Source organism: Lagopus muta, chromosome Z, assembly GCF_023343835.1.
Source record: "Lagopus muta isolate bLagMut1 chromosome Z, bLagMut1 primary, whole genome shotgun sequence".
NCBI lineage: Eukaryota > Metazoa > Chordata > Aves > Galliformes > Phasianidae > Lagopus > Lagopus muta.
The window spans coordinates 49,442,938-49,455,501 of record NC_064472.1 but is presented as its reverse complement, the minus strand read 5'-3'; positions in this window follow the sequence as shown (position 1 = coordinate 49,455,501).

Below are 12,564 nucleotides of genomic sequence, written 5' to 3'. Positions count from 1 at the left end.
AATTTGTCATGGCTCTTGACTTGGTGCATTGGGAAAGTGTTGAGTAGCTGTGTTCTCCATTTTGTTACTCATACCTAAAGTAGAGGTAGTGATTCCAACACAGTTACTTCTCACAATAGGCAGAAGCAACTAAGAAACAGGCTAGCTCATTGATTTAAATGATAGATGGGTTGACTGATAAGAAAAATTTGATTAAAATGGATGAAGTAAATATGTGTGGGATAAGTGACATCCCTCAGAATCTCCAAATTTGGTCCCACACAGAAATAATTGGTGATGACATTATTTACCTGCCACATTTAGGGCTTTTTTTTTTTTTTTTTTTTTTTTTTTTTTTTGTAGGGTATTTTGTTTTTATGAATATTATGGAGAAAATAATCATTGCCAAGCAGAGTCTACAGACAGTATAGACAGATTACTGAAAGTAGTGAAGGGAATCATCTTCAGGGAACTGCATGCCATTAAAGGTTTACTTTTAATGAGAATATTACATGATATCTGATTTAGATGGGTCAGCTGCGATAGTCTGAAAGAAACATATTATTCAAAGTATCTATACTTTCTATGCCATTTGGACTGACAGTATTATTAAGAAACTGAAATTCAGGATGCTGATTTGTATTACATTATTTCTGTTTGCTGGCTGCACTGATGTAAGGTCTGGCCTGCTTCCCCAGTTCCCAGCCACTCATTTTTATCTCCAGACTCAGGCGCGATTTATGGTGCATCTCAGCTGCAGTGGTATAACTGCTTGTGTGACTGTAGTTTGAGCTTAGTTTGAAATCAAAGAGTCATGAATTTTGGTGATAACACTGAAGGCACAAATACAGTTTTTTAGAGTAGCTGAATACAAGTGTGCTGAATACAAGATCAGTAATAGAAGTGCCACTAAAGAATTTAGGCACTGTCTTTGAACCCGCATGCACTCCAATTTCCAAAAATATTATTTAGGAAGCGTCAATCATAGTGACAGAAACACCATTTTCTCCAAATTCAATGTAAAAAAAAGAAGAAATCTGGATAACTTGTGTGACAAAGGTGTTTGCACAGTGCTAGTTTCTCTGTTTTCCAGCATCTTGGTAATGAGAAACATTGTGAAGCTGTACAGCATTTCATGTTTATTTACAGTGAGGCCTGCACTGATTAGTATAGACTTTTGAATTCAATCAACAGAAGTACTGAAAATGCGCACAAGAAAAATGCCTTTCGCTTCAGTTTAATAGCATTTCTGGTAGAGAAAAATCAATGCCAAACAAAGAAACTGTCTGTGTCAGCCTTATCTAAATTTGTTTGATCATACTGTAACACATATTTGAAAAGTACTTTCAAGTTGTAGAAGGAAAGTAAAGGTTAAGTATCAACAACAGTGGGCTGGTAACGTTATACATAGTTAATGATATTATATGGATTTCATGCTCTTCCAAAGTTATTACTGCAGTTTTGTCTTCAAAACACCGTGGTGAATTTGTGATAGGCTTGACACCAAATGTCACTGAAAATGAAAAAGAGAAATTACAATTCAGAATGTGATGATGGAAATGCTTGGATCCTATTATTGTCTGTCCAAATGAATAAAAGAAAGCAAATGATACATTTTTGCTGGCTGTCTTTCTTTCTGAATTAGTCACAGGCAAGCTTGCAGCAAAACCGACAAGTACACAAATACACAAAAAATAGCACACTGGAATAAAAGGAAATGTGGAAAGAACAGTCTTAGACCAGAGACACTGGAAATTGTGAAACACTGGCCTTCTGCTGTTGTGGTTACAATGCTGAGATGATAGACTCGGACAAGCTCTTTCTGGTCCAGGTGAAGACACTGAAGACAAAGTGAAGCTAACTGCTTAATATGTCTGGTGCTGTTGTTGTTACCTCTTGTCACAACATTAAAAAAAAATTGCTGTAGGAATCTTTGAATCGTACATGATTTGAGATTCATTTTTACTTTATGTACCTTTCACATTTCCAGAGTCTGCAATGAAACTATCATGAGTAATGAGAGGTGGAATGCAGGTCTCCATGCAGAGAGACCTCCGTATTTCTTCTCTTCCTGAGTATGGATTTCTATCTGGGAGGTGAAAGAGAGAAGCAGAAATCCTTCCAAACTTCTATCCACCCTCTTTCTCAGTTTTTGTATTGTCCTGCAGGTCCCAGAAAAGCTTCCAACTACTGCTATGGGCACATTATGGAAGGAAGTCACACCTGGTGCCTTGCAGGGGGAAAACCCACCAGAAGCAGAATATTCAGACATGATGGAGCACCCAAAAAACCTCCAGGCTGCCCACATCTTTTGCCTTTTTCTTAATGCTTAAATGCCTCTTACCTCTGCTGCAGCCTTCTTTTTTGCCAAACTTAGAATTTCCATGTTTTCTCACAGTCATGCCATGTTCACCTCCAGCCTAACATTATTGCTAGGCACCCCATGACTGTGATGGGCTTTGATTGCCTAAGAGCCCCAGTCACGGTCATGAGCCCAATAGCTCATGTTCAGGAGGGGTGGGAACACTTAGGCTGTGGATCTCCTGCAGGTGCATGCTTCCTCACTTTGGCAAGATTTAGTGGAATACAATACAGAGTAGCACAGAGGCACATATTACAACTCAACAGTGATAGCTATGCCACCAGCTTCAGCACCACTGGCTGCTTTTGTGATTATCTGTGTCCCCAAAACACACAGCCAGGACAGGGACCTCCATGCAGCATGTCAAAGACAAGATCCAGACAATGACCCTCTTGCTCCCCTCTTTGCGCAGAGGCTGGGGAGGGTGAGCTGTTTCATCACATCTGGGTTTGGTATTCAGGTTTTCTCACCTTACTTCTCCTGACTTTACTCCCCAGCAGGTACTGTACTCCCCATTGGTCTTCAGCTGGTTTTCTTTCCATGCCTTAACAGAAGTAGGTAGCCTCTGACCTCCTGCATTCTCATGCTGTCTCCTTTTGGGCTGAAGATGAGTAGCAAAAGCCCATCCATTTGCTTTCTTCTGTCTTCACTAACCTGCTAAGCCCAGCTGAAACTTGAGCTGCACGTTATGCCTCTGAGCCTTGTGTGGTGGTTAAGAATAACTACCTCTAATTTTCCCACTTTAATTGTCTGATTTTCCTAATCGGTTTAGAACTGAACATTATTTGCTTTTTCTGTTAAATAGGTTTGAAATGCTATTATCATAGTAAGAAACTTACATCTAAGGCAAATAAAGTCCACTGGCTTCCTGTATTACTCACCATTGCTAATTCCAGTTATTGTTATCTCACTATTACTTTAAATATATATCACAGATATCATGAGAAGATATTTGCTAGCTAATATAGAATGACTTCAGAAAGAAACTCCAGACTTCACTAATACTCCGATCTGACAATTCTCCAATTTTGTCACATCACTTACAATGCTCTATAAATTCAACTTGTCATCATTCCCTTCCTCTGCTTAACACCAGATACCTGAGCTCTTGCAGTTGTTCCTTCAGAGTCATTGTAGAACAAACTTGTGCTCTGCCTCTTTCATAGACTTCTGATTATGTGTAAATAAGTATTTGCATAGCTTTACACGGGCTTGTAGTCTTAATGAAGCTTCAATAATTACCTGTTCATAAATATTTATAAATGTGTGAATGTTTTTGGACAGAAGGAATTGAAATCTAGTCTGAAAAAGGTGAGTTATCCCATTCACTCCAACTTCATGAAGTCTTTCAAGATAACAGATTGATCCATCTGTATGCCTGCACTCTACTGTAATTACCTAAGAAAATAATTATTCTCAGTTTTGTGAGGGAACCTCTTGGACATAAAATACATATATTTATATATATATTAAATATATATAGAGTCCCATAGGCAAATTTAAAATACTTTTATGAGTTTATTGTGAAAGATTGCTCTCTTGCACTTTAAATTATTTTGTTTTCTGGTGTAATAGATTTTTACAGTAAAGTGATTGAAATCAGAGAGAGAAATATAGTACAATATTATGTGAAATTATCATTAATCTTTTTGCAATGAAGAAATTACACTTATAGAGTGCCTTCAGTGTATCAGCTTGCAAATACTGATTTGCCACAGGGATATACTTATTAACAAATGTATGTGATACACAACTGTAATTGATCATAGGATCAAAAAAAAAAATTTTTTTTCCTCTAAAATAGAATCTACACATTTTGGAGTTATTTCTCCTTGTGTCAAAGGGTCTCATTGCACTTAAGGATAAGCTATCCATTAGGTTTTCTGAAAACTTCATTAGTAGACCTGGATTTAATGGTAAACAACTCTTATTTCAGTAACACTGCCTAGTACAAACTTCAGGCAATTTAGATTACTTGTGTCTTGACCATACTCCAGGATTATTTGGTGCACATCAGCAGTTATCATAATTTCTTTAATGTAGCCTATTGTAACATTATATTAATTCTCATTATTGTGGTTCTTTGGATTGTTCTTGATAATTGGACCTACATTTTCGCTGGAGCTGCTCAGCCATGAGAATTGCAATCAAAGATTTACTTTTAGAGAACTGAAGGTATGGATGGCACTTCACTGTGACAATAAATCTCTTAATTGTATTCATCCACCTATGTATGCACTTAATTAAATCCTATAGACTACAGACAATTTTTTGAATAAGAGAAGAGCAATCTATTTATTTTGGTCATTTCAAATTGATGGTTCCTGCACTGAAACAAAATTATGTTAACCATCATCTTATATTTTGCAAAAGAAAAACATGTTTACGTGTCTTTCACTTTTAGCAGAGGATAATTTATTTATTTACTAATTTTTCTTTTTGTTTAAGCTGACTTTGATGTCTCACCAGGGCAATGAGAAAATCCAGACTAAATATATTTCCTGTGGTAATATTATTTTTCCTCCTTGCAGTTAAGTAAGTTAGTCTTTTGTACCAAAAATCTCTACATTTCAGTGTCTCTAAATCGGATCTAATAGCAGTAACTCCTGCGAACTTGTACAGATGTTCATAGATAACTGGTACCACAATTCTGCATCCTGCAGTGTTCATGCAGTGCATCTGTCAGCACTGTCTCATTTTGCCCCAGTTATTTATGTTTTGATTTGCTTTCTGATGCAAAGTCGAGGAGGAAATAAAATGTTGCTATAAGATAGATATATTTGACCAAAGGATGTTAATTTGAAAAATATACGACTGAATCATTTTCTTCTTCCCTGGCACATAACATTTTGATTGTGATGCTTGTTAGCTCCATTATTGCTTTTAGACTTTTCTATTTATCTACTCACTTTCTAACTTCAACCTTCTGATGTTAGCTGTCTGTTTCTCTCCCATACTGCATATTTATAAATATTCTAATTTCTGCTCTTCCACCCTCCTGTAGTTTCTTTAGTCTTTTTCAGCAAGGTCCTGGAATGGGCCCACAGGATCTTCAGCCTCAGCTCTGTGGGTTCCTGGAACCACAGCAAAGCTGTGCTGCCAGTGCCTGACCACACAGTCACAGTTTTCAGGGCTGGGAATTCAGTGGGAGCACAATGTGTCCCACTCAACCCTGCTCACAGGTGACCAGCCACATGCTCAGTGATATAGTACTTCCATGCCATACCATCCTCTATTCTTTGAGGGCATCTTCTGCTTCATCAGTGACCTCTGTGAAGAGATAGAGTGTGCCCTCAGCAAGTCTGCTGATGATACAAAGCTGGGAGGGGTGGCTGACATACCAGAAGGCTGTTCTGCCGTTCAGTGAGACTTGACAGGCTGGAGGGTAGAGCAGAAAGGAACCTTATGAGATTCAGCAAGGGCAAATGCAGAGTTCTACAACTGGAGAGGGATAACCATGTGCACCAGTACAGGCTAGGTCTGCTGAAGATGATCTGCTGAAAAGAAGCTTTGCATTGAAGGACCTGAATATCCTAGTGAGCAACAGGTTTTTCATGGGATGGCAGTGTGCCCTTGTGACCAAGAAGCACCCTGGGGTGCATTACAAAGACTGTGGCCAGCAGGTCAAAGGAGGGGGTCCTTCCCCTTTACTCTGCCCTGGAGAGGCCATACCTGGAGTGCTGTGTTCAGTTCTGGGCTCCTCAGTTCAAGAAAGACAGGGACCTCCTAGAGAGTCTAATGGAGGGTGACAAAGATGATTAAGAGCCTGGAGCATCTTCTGTGTGAGGAAAGGCTGAGAAAGCTGGCATTGTTCAGTCTGGAGAATAGATCCCCTGGGAGAGGATCTTATCAATGCTTCTAAGTATTTGAAGGACACGAGTCAAGTGGATGAGTCCAGGCTCTTTTCATTGGTGCCCAGCAACAGCATAAGGGTCTGCTATTGTGATAGCGTATCATTGTTAGTTACATTTTCTTCCTTCAGGCTACTTTCTGTAGTATCATCTGTAGATAACTGATTATGGCCAAGCACTGTAATGTATTGTGAAAAGTTTCTGATTTGATATACAGGTTTTTCTCTTTCATATGTCAAATTTACTTTTAATTCTTCGTATTAGTCTTGAATATCATACTGCAAACTGCAGGTTGTCATAATACTCTTCTCAATAACTACAGTTTTAGCATTTTATGGCTGTATGCAAAAAGCCACAAACTATTTAAGCTTCATTAGATCACCTGAGCAAGTAGATATTTAATTAGTAGGTCTAGTGGTTGGAATCAAACTTCAAAGATTTTGTTTCCAGAAGGACAGATAGAAATATGAAGATACAGATAGACATTAGTTTGATACATGTGTGTGTGCACTATGTATGTATATATAAATTTAAAATAAAATAAGTTATAATAACATGACTTAATCAATGCTGTTTTTAATATAGGATAATTCAACAAAACTTTTGCTTCTGAATTTCTGCTTTTTGTTTTCTATTTCACTGAATTTGCTATCCAATTGATTCAGGTCAGATCCATGTATGTACAAAGCAAGCATAATATAATCATGTTAAGAACTGCAGCACTAACTCTACTGGATGGCTGATATCTTTATAATATCTACTTTAATGGATACTTGGCATATTTTAGGATTACACCTACAGTTGCATAAGCACAGTAATTTACAACTAGAGTGGATCAAATATATTTATGTCAATGCAGTTTATTAGACATATAGTTCATCTTTGGCCATGAAAATACTATGGAGTTAAGTATAGAAGCCAGAAAGAAATTCTTTGTAATAATTATCTTTAAACTTCTAGTAATGGAGAGTTCCTGTTTTACTCCGGTATTTCGTAAGTAAATAATTCTGATTAATATATATTTCAATGGTTATAATGAATTCAATTGCCACTTATTTTTCATGTATTGAACTGTACTTTGCATAAATAACATACAGGATTCTTAGTACTCGTAATTATTTAAAAGCCTAATTAAGGAATATTTAGTTTTCTGGATCCTCTATTCCAATGCCATTAAAAAGAATTTTATTTTGTTTTTCATAAAAAAGAATTATAAAGAGTAAAGAGAAGTAACTCGCTCAAAGTCATGTATGTGTATTCATTATGTTTTTTCAATAGTTTATAAAATTAACAGGAATAGAGCATCATACAGGGATTTTAAGGTGCCAGCTGAGAATAGAAATTTCACATGATATTGTGAATATGATGTTTTTATTGCCCAGATGCAAGATGTAGGCTGGGGACTGATCTCTTGGAGAGCAGAACAGGGGAAAAGAACCTGGGGATCCTGGTGCATGGCAAAATGACCAAAAGCCAGTAGTGTGCCCTTGTGGCCAAGAAGGCCAATGGCGTGCTGGGGAGTATTAGAGGGGGAGTAGTTAGTAGGGCAAGAGAGGTTTTTCACCCTGTCTGCTCTGCCCTGGTGAGACCTTATCTGGAATATTGTGTCCAGTTCTGGGCCCCTCAGTTCAAGAAGGACAAGGAACTGCTTGAGAGAGTCCAGAGCAGAGTCACAAATACGGTTAAGGGAGTGGAGCATCTCCCTTATGAGGAAAGGCTGAGGGAGCTGCATCTCTTTAGATGAGGAGACTGAGGGGTGACCTCATTAATATTTATAAAGATGTAAAGGTGAGTGTAAGGAGGATGGAGCCAGGCTCTTCTCAGTGACATCCAATGACAAGACAAGGAGCAATGGGTGCAAGCTGAAACATAGAAGGTTCCACATTAATACTAGAAAAAACTTATTCACTGTGAGCGTAAGAGAATACTAGAACAGGCTGCCGAGAGAGGTTGTAGGTCTCCTTCTCTGGAGACATTCAGAATCCACCCGAATGCGTTCCTGTGTGACCTGATATAGGTGTTCCTGCTCCAGCAGGGGGATTGGACTAGATGATCTTTCAAGGTCCCTTCCAATCCCTAGCATTCTTTGATTCTGTATCAGGATACATTTGAGATAAACAATTAACAAGTCTGTAATTTAATCTGTATTTGTATTTATTTTTTATATTATTTTTTATTTTTATTAACTGGAGTGTGAAAACATGCGTAAATTTCTAGTGGATAACAGATATGCAGTACTGCTTATTAAGCAGTATGAAGGAATCCAGAAAATACTGGAAGAATATACTTGAAATTCATTACTCTAAATGAAGAAAGGGAGGCCTATGTATGTGAAATATAAATAAGTCATGTAAAATAATTTTTAAAAATATGGAGAACAGTATGTTATTTACATTTCTGTTCATATACATCACCTCCCTAAAAGAGTTTCTGATTTAACTAGTGCATTACCTGCTAAATGACTGTACTGTGTGGTTAAGACTTGAAAAAAGCACATTCTTGCTTAAAGCAAAATTCAGCTATCTGCAAAGTACAAAATGGAAGGATTACCAAGATGTTTGCTCCTAGTAACTCTTTTCTCCTCTACTGTATTTTTGGAGAATTTAGAGAAATGGTTATAAAACCTGGTACTCTAAAACTATACCAGAAATGGTATATTGAATAAAATGATAAAAGATTGCAATCTTACATCAATTTTGAAGAGCTAGTACTTTTTTATCAGTTAGAACATTTTACTAGTTCATGAAATATATACTGTCATATATATATATATATACTTATATATTCGTAAGTATTAAGTAGGAATGCATGTATGACTTTTCAGGAAGGATATTTGTTTCTCTGAATCCTAAAGCCAACAAACTATTATAAAACTCCTATTATTTAATCATCCTAAGTTGCAAATGGCTTCAGATGATTTATTGCTATCCTTCAAGATCTTTGGATTATAAGGGACTTCTACCTATGCCAGTAGATTATTTTTCTTTTTCCTGATTCTGGTATCTCAGGATCAGCACATCTTTTATTTTGATCTGAACTCTTTCAGTCAGAAGTTCTCTTGCTCCAGCAAAGCTGATTTTTCAGCAGTGTAAAACCTTAGATTATATGTGCAAACATCCAAAACTATATAGGCTACTACCCCATCAGACAAACAATGAAAGTCAAATAACTACAGGGAGCTTATAATTCTGTACAGAAACTCCTCGAAATCTGCCAGATCACTTGTCTAAATCATTCCTCTTTCTGTTAACACATAATCAAACAGAGCAACTGTTTTAACATAGAATTGATAGTAAAATAATGTACTTTTACTTTTCCTTAAATCGTGTGTATGTTCATAGGAAGACTCTTTATAGCAATTCTATCTCAAAAATGAACAAATTATCAGCATGACTACTTGGGAACATATGGACCAGACAGCAGGATTCCTCATGTAGTACATTTGCTGTTCGTAGGGCAGCTGTCTCTGGCAGTTAAGTCAGAAGTGGAATAGTACAGTAAATCTTCAGAAAAGGGCTGTACCTGGGATGACATCAATTACTCTCCTGAGCTGAATTTACGTTTGAAGCATTTTGTATAGAGTCGTGCCATTATGACTCCAACTCTGTGGGAAAAATGGTTTGCAGATACATCAGAGAATTGCAACTTTGCTTCTCTGTAGCTTAGTCTGCAGTTAGTATATGTAGTACACAAAAGGGGAACATCTTTAGTTATGATTTTGGATAAAGTGACAGAGGTCTTGTGGAAAATTTGTTATGTTTTCATCTTGTTTGACAATTAGTCAAAAATTGCCAAAATATTACAAAAGAACTATTATAAAGATGAATGAATCTCAATAGAACTAGTACAGATTTTCATGACTGTTAAATAGTATATAGTATAGTATATATTAATAATAGATATAATTACGGATACTAAAAAGCATGAGGTAAATTTTATTTCAAATATCCTTGCTCGAATCATAAATATTTTTCAAACAATAATGAAATATGAAATAAATGGCTAAACCATTCCTACTTCTATAGAGGAAAGCTATATGTTTGCAGTGTCAAATAATTGGTTATGAGCCATCCATTGGTGAATGGAGAACTACCAGTTGTAATCATTGACTCAAAAACCTTTGACAAAATTTTCTGACAACATCATATTTTGGAAACCAAATACTCATGGAGTCAGAGGTGTCCTGAATAAGCAACTGGCTAAGAGATAATTCCTGAATTGTTCTCAGTATTGTGATAGTCATTTTGTGGCTAGAACAGTGTTGCCTAATGCTTTTAACAGTCATTGGGTAAAAGCATATCAATGGTGAGAAAACAGATTTTGCAGATAATACATGTTTCTACTGATCAGGTAAAATAAAATAAAATGGAGAAGCAACTTAGACTCATCGGGCTTAAATAAGTAAATAAGATATTGTAGTAAAAGAAATAATTCTGAATGCAGTAATCTGAAAGAATGCATAATATACTAAAATACTAATTGGAAAAAAGAAGTTATTTTTATATATAGTTTATACATATATAATTTAAAATGCTTCATTGTTTGAAAGAAATATCCTTATAAACCAAAATGCAAATTAGTTCCATGAATCTTCTGCAGCCTCAAAGATTTAAATTAATTTATGAGGAAAAAATGCTTAAATACTTATGAATGATTTAGTACAAACATTCCCTTTGTATGTAGCAGGATATACTGAAACTATATACTATTTATGTGGAGTGCTGTGTTCGGTTCTGAGAATCCCTTATGGAAGCTGCAGTATGATAAGAATATCTGAGGATAAGGAATTGGTTGGATAATTGTAGCCGAAGAGTTGTCAGTGGCTCTGTGTCCAGGTGGCAGCCAGTGATAAGTGGTATGTTCCAGGGGTCTGTCTTGGGACTGACGCCCTTCAACATCTTTATCTATGACCTGGGCAGTGGAATTGAGTGCATTCTCAGTAAGTTTGCAGACAGCACCAAGCTGAGTGGTACAGCTGACATGACTGAAGGAAGACGTGACGTCAGAAAGGATCTGGGCAAGGTTGAGAAATGAGCCTACTAGAACCTAGTGAGGTTCAACAAGGCCAACTGCAAGGTGTCATTCTTGGGAAGGGTCAGTCCCAGATATGTGTACATACTGGGAGAAGAAGTCAGTGAAAGCAGACCTAGGAAGAAGGACTTGCAGGTCTTGGTGGACATAAAGCTGGACATGAGCCAGCTTGCATCCCAGAAGGTTATCGGTATTCTAAGCTGCATCAAAAGAGGAGTCACCGACAGAGCAAGAGAGGTGATTGTCCACCTCTACTCTGCCCTTGTGAGACCTCATCTGGAGAAGTGCCTGTATTCCACAGACATGGAGCTGTTGGAGTGAGTCCAGAGATGGGCCACAAAGGCAATCTGAGGGCTGGAGCACCTCTCCTATGAGGAATGGCTGAAGGATCAGGGCTTGTTCAGCCTGTAGAAGACTCTGGAGTGACCTAATTGCAGCCTTCTAGTTCTTGAGAAGATCTTAAAAAAAGGATGGGTACCTGCTTTTTACACAAGTACATAGAGATAGGAAAAAGGAGAATGTTTTTAAACTAAAAGAGGAGAAATTTAAATTAGATATTAGAAGGAAATTGTTTAAAGAGGATGGTGAAACATTGGAATGCCCAGAGAAGCTGTGGAAGGCCCATTCCCGAAGGTATTGAAGACTAGGTTGGATGGGGCACTGGGCAGCCTGGTCATCATGTAGCTGGCAACCCTGTATACTGCAGGAGGGCTGGAACTAGATGATCCAACTTTCTCCATGTCTGTTGTTGCTACTTCTCACTCCTCTTTTACCAGAACACACATCTCCTTGGTTTTTCTGTGAGCACTGTCTTTGTAGATTGCTATTTTCTTTCACATTCCTTGCAAAGTTCAGTTCCATCTGTGCCTTGGCTTACTGGATCCTGTCTCTGCATGTCTGGACAGCATCTCTGTATTGTTCTCTGGACATGTGTCCCTGCTTCCACTGCCTTTACATTTTCTTTTTATCTCTCAGTTTGACCAGCAGGCCCTTGTACATCCTTGCAGAGTTTCCTGTCTCCTCAGTTTCTTATACTGGGGAATGGGGAGCTCTTGCACACTCTGAAAGGTATCCTTAAAGTGTTTTTAGCTCTTCTCCATTCCTTTCTCCACAAGGACAGGTTACTAGGAGATCTCATCTAGTTAGTACTTAAACAGATGGATCTTCAGACTTTAAAAGTTCAGGGTCTTTATTTTCCTCTTTACATTAGATTCTTTTGTTGTATCTTTCAAAAGGCAGGAAGGAAGATATGGTGAGCTACCTGCTGTTGATCACCACAGATGAATAAGATAGGACTGGCTTAAAATAATGTGTGTTGGGTGTTTGGCAAAAGTGGAGACT